The sequence below is a fragment of the Thamnophis sirtalis genome, unplaced genomic scaffold (assembly GCF_051295495.1).
Source record: "Thamnophis sirtalis isolate CommonGarterSnake01/CBP01778 unplaced genomic scaffold, rThaSir2_p1.2 scaffold_10, whole genome shotgun sequence".
Taxonomy (NCBI): Eukaryota; Metazoa; Chordata; class Lepidosauria; order Squamata; family Natricidae; genus Thamnophis; species Thamnophis sirtalis.
The window spans coordinates 40,256,141-40,269,461 of record NW_028261390.1 but is presented as its reverse complement, the minus strand read 5'-3'; the positions used below and the strand labels follow the sequence as shown (position 1 = coordinate 40,269,461).

At 56.6% G+C, this 13,321-nt stretch overlaps 1 long non-coding RNA gene across 2 annotated transcripts in view; it reads right to left on the bottom strand.

Annotated features, from left to right (window-relative positions):
• LOC148043866 (uncharacterized) overlaps window positions 1–8,748 on the bottom strand; it is a 43,010-nt gene extending 34,262 nt beyond the window's left edge. Inside the window, exons 1-3 of one of the 2 annotated variants that reach the window (XR_015697894.1) lie at window positions 8,136–8,748; window positions 7,702–7,779; window positions 45–206 (exon numbers count right to left, since the gene is read on the bottom strand). This is a non-coding gene — a long non-coding RNA (uncharacterized LOC148043866). The remainder of the gene's footprint in view (window positions 1–44; window positions 207–7,701; window positions 7,780–8,135) is intronic. The other variant, XR_015697895.1, reaches the window with a different exon arrangement.
• Between the last annotated feature and the right edge of the window lie 4,573 nt (window positions 8,749–13,321).

The window sequence follows — 13,321 nt, the reverse complement described above, 5'->3', positions numbered from 1 at the left end:
ATATTTATAGCTATGCCTATATGGGATAGCTTACCCACACTTACATTTACAGCTCTTTATGCATAGTTTTGAACACAGATGGAGTTTATGGCTCAACATCTCAAGAGCTAACAACGTCTGCATGCAAAATACAGATGGCAGCGAGATTCTTGTGGTCCATTTAGCAATCGCCCGAATTTTTGCAGCAGTCGCCTGAATTTTTGCAGCTGAAAGTAGAAGATCGATCGGAATGAACGTGGGTAACCATATCATACAATCGCGAGCTGAGAGAGTTGTACTGAATATGATATATACTGAATATAATACATTTCCAAAGTAGTTAATTTATATATAGTTATCTCCTTTGGACATGTGATTGTAAAAGCCTCTTCATACAACGCACGATCTCCTTATCCCACTTTCGTTTCATTTCTATATGTTCAGTATGGGAAAAAGAGATAGATTTAATAACCGCATTGCCGAATGTAGCAGAGAAAGAACGTTGGTCCTTACCTGAACGTCTAGTCTCTGTAGCGTAGGAGGGAGGGGCTACAACCGGGTTTGTGACAGCCTGATTGGTCCAGAGACTGAGGGATTTTGTTTTAATATCAGCTCCTTTCCCTCCTGGCTCCCAGTTTCACGAGGTCGAATGGAACATCTGATATCTTTACGTAAGGAATAACGCTCCAACAAACCACAACAAGAAGAACATCCATGACAACAACTCCGACCACCCCAACCCCTGCTAATGACCTAGGGCGGGAAATGTAGCCCCTCCCTCCTACGCTACAGAGAACTGACGTTCAGGTAAGGACCAACATTCTTTTTCCTGTGGCTCCAGAGGGAGGGGCTACAACCAGGACATATCCAAGCTAGGTTCCAGGGCAGGAAGAAGATCCCGGGGGAGGGGAGGTCGCCACCTGTTGAAGCACCCTATGGCCGAAGGCCGTGTCTGCCGAAACGAAGCAATCCAGGCAATAGTGCCTAATGAACAGAGAGGGGGAGGCCCAGGTGGTCGCCCGACAAATATCTGCCAGGGGGCCCTAGTAGCCCAGGCCGCTGTAGTAGCTGCACTCCTGGTGGAGTGGGCCGTGATACCCTGAGGAGGAGCCTGGTTACTGGCCTGGTAGGCCTCTCTGATGGCTTGCCTCACCCACCTGCCAATGATGCAGAGGAGACCCTGGCCCCCAAGGAACTACTCTGAAATGACAAGAACAAGGCTTCTGACTGCCTAAATTTGGACGTACGCCTGAGATAAATGCTTAGGGCACGGCTTATGTCCAGACAGTGCCACAGCACCTCCCTCTCATGAGTCGGAGAGGGACAGAAGTTGGGAAGGATAAGCTCCTGAGATCTGTGGAAAAGGAATTGACCTTCGTGAGGAAGGTCAGGTCAAGCCGCAGGACAACTCTGTCCTGATGGAACTGACACAAGTCCTCCTTGGACAACAGTGCGCCCAACTCGGAGATGCGTCTGGCTGAAGTTACAGCCACCAGAAAAATGACCTTCAGAGTCAGGAACCTTAGGTGTACCGACCTCAGAGGGAAGGTCCCATGTGTGGAACCTGTGCACTGGAGGGGGACAGAGGTTAGCAGCCCCTTTCAGGAACCGTTTCACCAGGGAGGACTGCACTAGCATTCCTGAATCTTCCCCCACCAGAACCGAGGAGAGGGCTGCCGCCTGTCTACACAAGGTGTTGTGGGAGAGACCACGGTCCAGACCATGTTGCAAAAATTCTAGAACCTGAGCTACCGAAGAGGAGGCCGGGATGATCTGGAACTTACTACACCAGGAAGCGAATGCTGACCACATTGAATTGTAAATCCGAGTGGTAGAGGGATGCCTGGCAGCCTCGATGGTGGAGATGACCTTGGCCGAGAGAGAGGCATCCCTTAGCAGGCGCCGCTTAAGTGTCAGGCGGTCAGCTGGAGCCACTGGGGCTCTGGATGGACTAGGATCCCCTGACACAGGGTGACTTCCTCCCGGGGAATCCTCCAAGGGGAAGATATGGACATCAATACCAGATCCGTGAACAAAGGATGGCGTAGCCAGTAGGGAGCTACCAGAATGACGTGAGCCCCCTCCAACTCTATCTTCCTCAGGGTCCCCTGGATGAGAGGAATGGGAGGAAAAGCATAGAGAAGGCCTGGAGGCTACGGACTCCAAAGAGCGTCCGTGCCCTCCACGTTGCGGGAGAAGAAACGAGGGAGCTGGGAGTTGCTCGGGCTGGCAAACAAGTCCACCCGAGGATGGCCGAATCGAAGGCAGATTCTGTGGAATATCTCTGGATCCAGCTGCCACTCGCTGTGATCCACCGTCATCCGGCTCAGCCAGTCAGCCTGGTGATTGGCCACTCCCGAGATGTGTTCTGAGAGGATGGAGGACAGGTTCCTCTCTGCCCAGAGTCTGAGTCTGTGAGCCACAGGCTCCTGGAATGGGTCCCCCTTTGGTGATTTATGTCAGCCTTGGCCGCCACATTGTCCATCAGGAGCAGGACATGCCGATGGAGGATGGAGTCCCGAAAGTGAAGCAGCGTAAGGCGGGCCGTCTTCAACTCCAGCCAATTGATGTTGTGGCGCAGGTCGAACTTCGACCAACGACCCTGCACCAGGCTGGACCCCATCACTGCCCCCCAGCCGAATAGGCTGACATCCGTTGTTATGGACACGCGATTGGGCTCCCAGAATTTGGCCCCACGGTTCAAGGACGGGGACAGCCACCACCTGAGGGACCAGCGGAGTTCCAGAGAGAGTTGAATGGAGACCGGGGAGTTGCTCATCCACCGCCTCTGGTATGGGATGAGAGTCCATTGTAGCGTCCTGGAGTGCAGGCGGCCCACGGGACGATCCCTATGCAAGACACCATCTTGCCCAGCAATTGCGCCAACGTCAGGATGGAACCTGGCTGACTTGCGCGGACGTGTTGCGCCAAGGCTTGAAGACTTGAAAGACGTTCTGGTGAGAGGCGCACCAAGCCCGTCACCGAATCTATCACCGTGCCCAAGTGCAGGATCTTTGTCGACGGCGAGAGGTGACTCTTGGGGAAGTTGATGGAGAACCCCAGGGACTGCAGCGACTGGACGGTGAATTGTAGGTCCGAGGATGCCTGTGTGCAGGACTGGGCCAGGATGAGCACATCGTCCAAGTAGCAATAGAGCCTCACCGGGAGCGTAGGTGAGCCGCCATCACCGCCAGGACCTTCATGAACGTTTGGGGGGCTGAGGCTAGACCAAAGGGGAGAGCCCTGTACTGGAAGTGCCGGTCCCTGTGGGAGAAGCGGGGAAATTTGCGATGGGACTGCTGAATTGGAATGTGAAGGTATGCTTCTGTCAGATGTATGGATGCCATGAAGTCCCCCCACCGGATGCCCAGCAGTATGGACTTGAGGGATGACATTTGAAGCACCTGTAAACCAAGTAGGAGTTCAGGCGTTAAGTCTAAAATTGCCCTCCACCCCAGGATCTCTTTGGAACTACAAACAGGTGTGAGTAGACCCCTTGATCCTGTTCCTCCTTGGGAACCGATTCAACTGCCCAAATGTCCAGCAGGTGTTGGATTGCCTGGAGCATTAGGCGCCACTTTTCCTGATCCCTGGAGAGCGGGAACGTCTGAAGGAGCGTCGGGGGAGGACAGAGGAACTCCATCTGGAGTCCCTCCCTGACAGTAGATCTGACCAATGCATCCAAAGTCATCTGATCCCACTGGTCCACGAAGGATGCCAGGTGGCCGCCGATGGGGAGACTCGGGTTTGAATCATTTCCCGCTGCGGAAGGAGCGGCTGCCCCGCACCCCCCCACGAAAGAGCCTCTTAGACTGGCCCTGGTACCTATTCCTATCCTGATAGAAAGGCTGTTGGTTCTGCCTATCATAGGGGGTGTACCTCTGTTGGCGACAGTCTTGGTCAGGACCCCTGAAAGAGGAAGAAGGTCTATGGTAGGAAGGCGGACGGCCATCCGGCTTCTTGGTGTTCGAAGGAAGGACCTTCTTTTTGTCCTTATTCTTGACTAAAATGGGGTCGAGGGACGCTCCGAAAAGGTCAGGACCCGAGAAAGGAGTCGCCGCCAGATTCCATTTGGACTTATTGTCCATCTGCCAATTACAAAGCCAAAGGAGCCTTCTGGCCGTCACAGCAATAGCAATAGCAGTTAGACTTATATACTGCTTCATAGGGCTTTCAGCCCTCTCTAAGCGGTTTACAGAGTCAGCATATCGCCCCCACAATCTGGGTCCTGATTTCACCCACCTCGGAAGGATGGAAGGCTGAGTCAACCTTGAGCCGGTGAGATTTGAACCGCTGAACTGCTGAACTAGCAGTCAGCTGAAGTGGCCTGCAGTTCTGCACTCTACCCACTGCGCCACCTTGGCTCTAAGAGAGTGGAAAGAGCCCTGGATGCGAATGTAATGGAATCCAGGGTGGCGTCCGCTGAGAATTGAGTGGCTGCAATGATCTTGGTAGATCCTGATGAAGGCGCTCATCTTGGATCGGGATGCGATCCTGGAGCTGGTGAAGCCACATGACCGTCGTGCGGTTGAAATACGATGCTGCTGCGGCCGCTTTAATGGCCCAGGCAGAAGCTGTGAAGTTCTTACGCAAGGTAAGCTCAGCACGCTTGTCCTCCAGCTTCAACTTGTCTGCCACATCCCCTGAGACCACTGTGGAAGCACTGGCTAACAGAGAGACTGGGGCATCCACCGTAGGGAATTGCAAGGCCTTAATAAAGGCCTGCTCCATATTGTAGTATCGTTTATTGTTACCCACGGGATTGGGTAGGAAGGCCTGGCCCACTGATTCTGAACTACCTCCAGGAAGAGGGGAGGAGCAGGAACCTCCTCCTTATCCGTATTGGGGTTAATAAACATAGCTAAGTTTGGGTCCCTGTGTTGGGAAACCGGGGGAGCCCCTGTGCCAATCTGAGTAGTCTTCTTGGCCTTGTGCAGCATAGGCTTAAAGGCCGGGGGAGGGAAAAGCCCCGGAAAGGCTGGGGCCTCTGAGGGGGCAGCGTCCTCATCCTCTGAGAACCCCAGGTCAGGGTGTGCCACCTCCCTCAAGATGGAGCCTTCGCTGACAACTGAGTAGGAAGGAGGCCTGGCACTATCATGTCTGGTGGAAAAGGAGGACTTCTGCCTGACCTCTGGCGCAGACCTAGGACCCCCATGAGTGTCCTCTCTCTGAGACATGCCAGAAGAAATGCCCTTTGAGATGGCTATCGAGATGAGCCTCCTAATACTGTCTGGTAATTGCTCTAACTCCTCCAGTTCCTCCTCTGAATGGCCCCTTGAAGGAGGACCCCTAGGATAGGGTGACCAGACGTCCCGCATTTGGCGGGACAGGCACGCCTTCTCATAATTTTTCCCACGTCCCGGGCCATTCCCAAAAGATTCCGCTTAATTTTGGCGGCTTCTTTGACTCGCTCCCCCGCCCATCCGTTGCCGCTCGCGTGGGCGGGGTAGCGTAGCGAGTGAGTGGGCGGATGGGCGGGGGAGCGAGCTCGCCTTTCCAGCTCCATTTCCGGACAAGCCGTGGGAAAGCCTTCGTGAAAAGAGCCACCTGGGGCCGCTGCTTCTTCTCCGAACTCAGAGTAAGTTACCGGTGGGGCGAGTGAGCGGGTGGATGGTGGTGGGATCGCCGCCCGCTGCACTGCAGCTGACTCACCCCGGGCCGGCCGGACTGGGAGGCTTTGGGCGTCCGGGCGGGAAGAGTGTGGAGGAAGGCAGAGCGGCGCTCGACGCAACTCTGCTACTTCTGTTGGAGGAGCCCCTAGATAGGGAAGGCGGGTGGCGGGGCGGAGCAAGGGAGCGCAAGTGGCGGATCCCGGGCTCATATGCAGATGGAGCTCTCCAGGCACAGGAGCGCTGGAAAAGTGCTCCGCTCATGCACCTACCGGGACAGAGCACGCTGGCTCGCTTGCTCCAGCCCTGCCTGCCGGCACGCTAAAGTGCCGGCATGACTTTGAAGTGCTGGCTTGCCGCTTGCCTTCCACGTTGGCCCGCGCGGAAGGCAATCCAGCCCTTCAAAGTCATGCTGGCAGTTTAGAACTCGGCCGCCGTTCAGTGAAACATTTTTTGCTGAATGGCGGCCGAGGGGCATGCTAAAGTGCCGGCATGACTTTGAAGTGCTGGGTTGCCTCTTGCCTTCCACGTTGGCCCGTGCGGAAGGCAATCCAGCCCTTCAAAGTCATGCTGGCAGTTTAGAACTCGGCTGCCGTTCAGCAAAACATTTTTTGCTGAATGGCGGCCGAGGGGCATGCTAAAGTGCCGGCATGACTTTGAAGTGCTGGCTTGCCGCTTGCCTTCCACGTCGGCCCGCGCGGAAGGCAATCCATCCCTTCAAAGTCATGCCGAACCGCTCTCTTCGGTTCGCTAGGACGCGCTGGTTTCGTCTATTTTGGTAAACGCGGTGACGCTAACTGCGCTGACAGAAGCTACTGGTTGGCGTGGGAGGACCCAGCTATCTTGCCTTCACGGCTTTCGTTGACGCCGTTTTGGTGGTTATAGCCCCCATGCTTGAGAATTTATGATGCATTAATGAGTTATTGCAGCGGTACCTCCCCCTCCTCCGCTAGAAACACTTCAGCTGGGCAGACAGGGGTGCTGGGCTTTGCCGGCTTCAGCTTAGCTGCAGCGTCGGTCAGCAAATTTTAAGAAGAGGCACTGGACAGCCACTTGTCTAAAATGGATAGGATCTCCTGCTTGAGGGGGGGAAGGACTAGAAGATCTCCAAGGTCCCCTCCAGCTCAATTCTGATTTGACCAGAGCCCTGGTCAACAGTTGCAACAACGACATTGTGGAATGAGGGTTGCAATGGCCATTGCAAGCCACTAAATGGACTTTCCAGCCCCTGTTGTCTTTCTTAGAGAAGAATGCAGAATACCGGAGCAGGAGGTCATCTAATCCAACCCCCTGCTCAAGCAGGAGACCTGATACCATTTCAGGCAAACTGTTGTACATTATCTTTTTCAAAACCTCCTGTGATGGATCACCCACAACTTCTGGAGGGAAGCCGTCCTCACTGTCAGGAAATTTCTCCTTAGTTCTAGGTTGCTTCTCTCCCTGGTTAGTTTCCATCAATTGCTTCTTGTCCTTCAGGGGCTTTGGAGAATAGGTTGACCCCTTCTTCTTTGGGCAGCCCCTCAAATATTGGAAGACTGCCATTATGTCACTCCTAGATCTTCTTTTCTATAGACTAGAAATCCACAATTCCTGCAACTCTTCTTCATATATTTTATCCTCTGGTCCCCTAATCATCTTTCTTTCTTTTCTCTGCACTCTTTCCACATCTTGAGACTGATTGATTGGTCGATCTCAGGTAGCTTCTATCCACCTCAAAGCCACAAAGTGTTTCCTCCAGGCTTTTATCACAGATCACTTATGTTACTAACTTATCAGCTGCAGTTATTCACTTAAGAACTGTGGCAAGAAAGGTGGTATAATGGGCTTAGTGACCAAAGTTACAATGGCATTGTAAAAAGTGACTTTCACACTTAGCGACCATTTTCACACTTAGCGACCGTTGCAGCATCCTCATGGTCACGTGATCAAAATTTTGATGTTTGGCAACAGTTACAATTTATATTTGTAAATTGTAGTTATGTTGAAATAAAAAAAAATACTATTTTTGCATTATATGAACATTTTTGTTGCTCGGTATAAAATTTTTAATCAAGCCCCCCTCCCTCGGTCAAAGGTGCCCCTCTTTACCAATCTGAAAATCTGGTCACCTTACCCTAGGAGCCAGTTGAGCAGGGGGCAAGAAGTCACGAGAGCCCCCTCCCCTGGATTCTCCAGCCTCCTCCTATAAGCCCTGGGCGAGATGGAAGGGGGAAGAGAAGTCACTCCCTCCTGTTCCTGGCAGGGGAGATGGAGGGGGAAGAAGGACTGAACCCCCTTGCAGGGGAACAAGAGGCCTGGGACCTAGCCCCAATGGGAGATCTGGACCTCGAGGGGGAATCAGGCCTACTAGCCTCACCCCGCTTTTCAGCCCTGGCCACCTGTTTTTCTAGGGCCTGATGACTCCTGGACTCATCCCTGGCTGTGGCCCTGGAAGGCCGCTCTTCAGAAGTGTGCCTGACCAACGCCGCTCTGGGCCTAAGCCCTCCCCAGGCGTCCTCTACCAGATCCCCTTGGGCCCTGTCTGGGTTAGTCTAGGCCATGATTCACTCACGTGTCTTCTGGCCTCGGCCTGGGGATCCTTGCCTTGCAAGGTCTTCAGATGCAGGCCCAGGAGCGAGCTGCCTGGTCTCTTCAGGCCCACGAGGCTGATCTAAGATGGCCGCTCCAAAATGGCCAAATCAAAATGGCGACCACCACATGGAGATGGTGGTCGCAAATGGTGGCTCTGAGGTTATTAGCCTCGCTACGAGCCCGGGTCTCCGACCTGCATGCCGCCTGGGGGAGCAAAAGGATCACCACATGCACTTGCTCTCTTCCCCCAGCTTCTCTCTTCCACCACGAGCCTCAGAATGCAGCCAACAGTGGCGCGCGTTCCTGGCGCTGCCTCGATCACTCCAGGCCCACCGGACAGCTGATGGCTATAAACAAAGCATTTGCAATAGGCGCGGCTGCCGTAAAGCTCCCGAAAGTTGCAGACAGCGTGCCCAAGTCGCAGCGGCTTCTAAAAGCCCAAATGCGGTCTCCACTGAGCGCGGAGGGAAACGACCCCCCTCCGGAGGCTGCGGAAAGGTTCTACCACCCTCTCTAGCCGCACTACAGATAAGAAGAACGAATTTACTCACAATTTAGAATGTCCAATTTCAAACAGCCAAATTATATTTTAGAAAGGACGTTGGTCTTACCTGAACGTCTATTTTCAGAAGGGGGAGGGAATGGTCACACGTGGGTTGTTGTCAAAGCCTGATTGGTCCAAGACTGAGAGAAAACGCTTAAATACTGGTGCCTTCCATTCCTATCCCAGTTTCCTCGAAGGCGAACGGTAGAACTGAAAAGACAAAAAAACAACACACAACAAAAACCCCGGGAACCACCCGGGCCCTCCCCTTGGCCCCGACGGAAAGGTCTCAGGGCGGGTTGTGACCATTCCCTCCCCCTTCTGAAAATAGACGTTCAGGTAAGACCAACGTCCTTTTTCCAGAAGAGGGGGAGGGAATGGTCACACGTGGGACATACCCAAGCTACCGTCCCAGGGAGGGAGAACGAGAATCACCAGGGCCCAAGGGGAGCCTCAACCGCCACCCCCAGAGGGTCCTGCCACCAAGGACACACTCGCATCTGCAAACCTCCCAGACCATAGCGCCGGAGGAAGAAGCCGGGGAATCCAGAGGCCGCGCGACAGACGGCCTCAACTGGCCCCCCCGCGGCCCCCGAGGCCACGCTCGTGTCGCTCCTAATAGGCTGGGCCGTGAACTCTGACGGGACTGGCCCGTCGACCCGAAACCCCGAGGGCTTCCGCAATGGCCCGGCGCAGCCAACGCCAACGGTGGCTGAAGACACGCTCGAACCCAGCGACCCCCGGCTGGAGGATCAGTCCACAAGGGCTCGACCTACGGACCCCTCGGTCCACTGGCGATGGAGCCGCAGGGCGCGGTGCGCGCCCAACCAATGCCAGAGCTTAGCGAAGGAAGTGGCCACCTACGGGAAGGGCACGAGCAAGGCGAAGCCTCGCCCCGCCCCTTAAGAGGCGACGGGAACGACCTCAGAGCAGGGTGCCCAACTCCACGTACCCGGGCGGAGACAACCGCCACAAGGGAGCCAGCCGACGAGCATACCGAAGAGATTCGAAGAAGCCCCCCCTGAGCACAAGGGGGAAGAACACACGGGGAACCCGCGGACCGAGGGAAACCCAGAAGCCGCCCCCTACCGAGAAGCTCGATCAGGGGGACCTGAGAGAGGGAGAACCCCCACCCCCTCCAGGGCTGAAACAATTCCGCCACCAGGCGGCACAATCTTGTGGGTTTCCGAAGTCAGGCCCCTCCTGCAGGAACTCCTGACGTTTGAGAGAAAGGTGCCCTGCCAGGCGAAGCCAGGGGAGGCCAGGCGGATAACACCGCCGGACGATACCCAGGTGGAACCGCAGCCGCGGTCCGTAAGGCCCCCAGGCATCCCTAGTCGAGAGTGACCCCGTTGGCTAGACCAGCCCCCAACAGTTGCCGGACAAGAGTCATGGGCCGGATGCAACCCCAGGGACCAGGCGAAGCAGGACCACCACCCCCCGCTGCCAGGCCAACCCTTCCCGTGGGCGCCTCCGCGGAGGGCCACCGACAGCTGGACGAGGTCCGCGAACCAAGGCCCCTAGGTCCTAATGGCCCACCCCCACGATCAGGGTCCCCATGCCACCCCCCCCCGGGGAGACCTGGAACCAGGGGGACGGGAGGCCCCATACCGAGACCGCAGGTCACCTCCTCTCGAGGGCGCTTGCGCCCTCCACAGATCAGGATAGGAAATGGGTGAAACCCCAGGGAGGAATAGAACACGCGGCGAGCAAGGGAGTGTCGAACTGTCGACAGATCCGCCAAAAAAGAAGAACCGACGACTGAGGGAGTAGGCCTGCTCCCCTGGTCAGGGCCGCCCGATGCTGCCGAGCCGCCCGGAGACAGGAGAGCCCGGGGAGATTCTCGACTCTGGGGGCAACAGAGGCCCCACCGCCCAGACGTCCAGTCCCGAGCATTCCGGTCGAGGGCTGGAGAAGACCCCCCCCCCGGACAGATGAGGGCCTGAGCGGTCCCCGTGCCAACGGGAGGTCACGCGACGCCCAGCTACGGGGCCCAAGGGAAGCGCAGAGCCCAGCGGGACAGCACTAGTGCCATTCCAGTGACGAAGGGTAAGCCCCGAAAGCGACCACCTGCCGAGAGCGAACCGGGAGCCCCCTAACCAGGACGAGGCTCCCCAGGAGAGTCCAAGGGTCCGGCGGGCGGGACTATCCCTGCTCAAGAAACATCTCGCCCGATCTGATAGAGGGAGGTTGAAACCGAACAACATCCCTAAGGCCCTACGCCAGCGGGCATAGGCCGAGGTGGAGCTCCTGGACAGACTCACCCCCTCCCCTGACATGGAGCCTATGACCGACACCGGGCAAGCGGAAAGGGAAGAGGTGGACGCCGGAGAAGCCAGCCGAGGAACAGGACGGGGTTCCGAGCTCCTAGAACAGGCGCTAAATAACCGAAGACCTGAATAGGCAAGCCCGCCAAGGAATCAGAGCCCCCAGGATGGGGCGCGGACAAGCCGCCCGGGCCGCCAGGCCTTAGTGAAATCTGGAGAACGGAGACCAGACCAAGGGAAAAGCCCCGGGGGGGAACCCCAGGGACCCGCGATGACCGGCCAGAGCCGAGGAACGAAGATAAGCCCCCCGAAGAGCCACCAGGCCAGGGGCCTCCTGTCTGAAACCCCGAAGGACCGAAAGGGGGGAGAACGCTCTCCCCGCCTGTGCACTAGAGCGGTGCAGAAACGAGAGGGCCCGCTAAGCCTTCCGGCCACCCGGCCGAACCGCAGACAGATGCGAGAGGCGCTCCAGGCCCTGGTCATCCGGAGGAGTCATCTGCACTCCCTGAAGGCCAAAGAGAAGGGCAATGGCCTGAACCACCGGGTAGCAGCCCCCCCCCCGGCTCCCGGACGGAGGGATCCCCCAAAGAGCCGGCGGGGTGGAGAGAACCAATGCGGGAGCGAGGCAAGCAGAGGCCCGTGCCCAAGCGTCCAATGCCGGCCGCTCTGAGAACACGCCTAGCGGCTGATGGCCTCCAATGGGACGACCCGAGGTCAAGCCCCCCCCCCCGAGTGGAAGGGGTGCTGCCCCCCCCCTTGTGGCTGGACCGTCTGGACCAGAGGAGGGAGCCGTAGGCGCTCCTGAGGGATGAGCTGGAGAACTGCCTACAAATGGAAGAGAAAAACGCAAGATTATTGACAGAATCGGAAATCCATGCTGGCACATGACAAAGAAGATTTAGATCCGGCTCAGCTGTCACAAGTGGGCGAACTGTCCCGTGTCTCCATCCTCGGACCGGGAAGAGCCCCCCCCCAAGGGGTCAGGCCTCTCGAAGGCATGGTCATCCAGAGACAGCGGGCCGAGCCGGTCCTCAGTCAGTGACGCCGGCAATGAAGCCCGGATGACGTGACCGAAGTGGTCAGCATCCTGGACGCAAACTTGAGCGAGCCCCAGTCGCCCCAGGGAGGAAGGGCGGGCTGCCCCGAGTCAGAAGAGACCCAGGCGGCGAGGCTCCCTGGGACGTGAAAGCGCTCCCGGCGCTGCCCCAGTCACAGACTGAGGCCTGACGAAACTACCGGGAGTTGAGTCCGCAGAGGGCGACCCCCGCAGCGGCAACGGGAGGACATCTTAGAAGCTCAGCGCGCCCGATGAAACCAGGGCAGCCACTAGAAGGTGACGGACTGCAACTGAATCGCCCAGGCAAGGGCCCAGTTACTCTAGAGCCAATGGCCCAGGCCCCCAGACAAGTCGGAGGAATGCGTCCACTGAATGGTCAGCGCCTCCGTGCCAAGGGAGGAGTCGAGATCTCTTTCCAGACCATGGCCGTGGCAGAACGTGGTCCTGCCAGGATCAGTGGGTGGAGGCATCAAGGTCCCCCCCCACCAGCTGGCCATGCACCGAGCCTGCCCCAGGCAGAGCAAACAGTCTGAGCCAAGACGCCCAGAGATGGGCCCATCCAGGGCCACAGCTGCGATTAAAACGCCTGAGCCGGTCTACTCTACATAACAAAGATCGGATTAGCCTGCAACAGAAACTCACCACCTGGCATCTTGGAACTCAATCTCCAAAAGGGAATGCTACAGATCTAAGCAGGCCAGGAAGAACCCCTGGCCTCAATAGAAAGGTTTTTTGTTTTTTTAATTATCATTATTATTATTTACTTATTTATTTATTTATTTATTCATTAACTTTTAGTCCACTTTATTTTCCTAGCAAATTTCCAATTTCATCATTGACCGCGGATCAAGTAGGGGGGAACATAGCCCAACGATGGGCGCGGCCCAGACCTCCATGTCTAGAAGGGGCGGAGAACCATCTAATCCTCCGTACCACCATAGGCAAAACCAGGCCCCGGGAGAGCCTACCTGCACGCGGGTTAAGACCCTCGACTCACCACCACCCCCTGGACCCCCTGAGTGGGGGAGGGAGAGAGGGACCCCACTCTACCTGGAAGGAAGGGGAAACCTGCCTGGGAACCCCAGGGCAGGAAAACCAACCCCTAGGAGTGATTTGGGGGGAAAAAGGCCTGAGGCGGGACCAACCCCAGACCCTGGGATAAGGTCAAAGGCTCATACATGTAGATCTGATGCAAGTCCCCAGAAATGTGCACGGCCCTCTGTTGGGCCCCACAGAACAACAGTTCCCAAATGGCTAACCTCTGAAGGAGGAAGGCAGAGCCAACCCAGAGTAG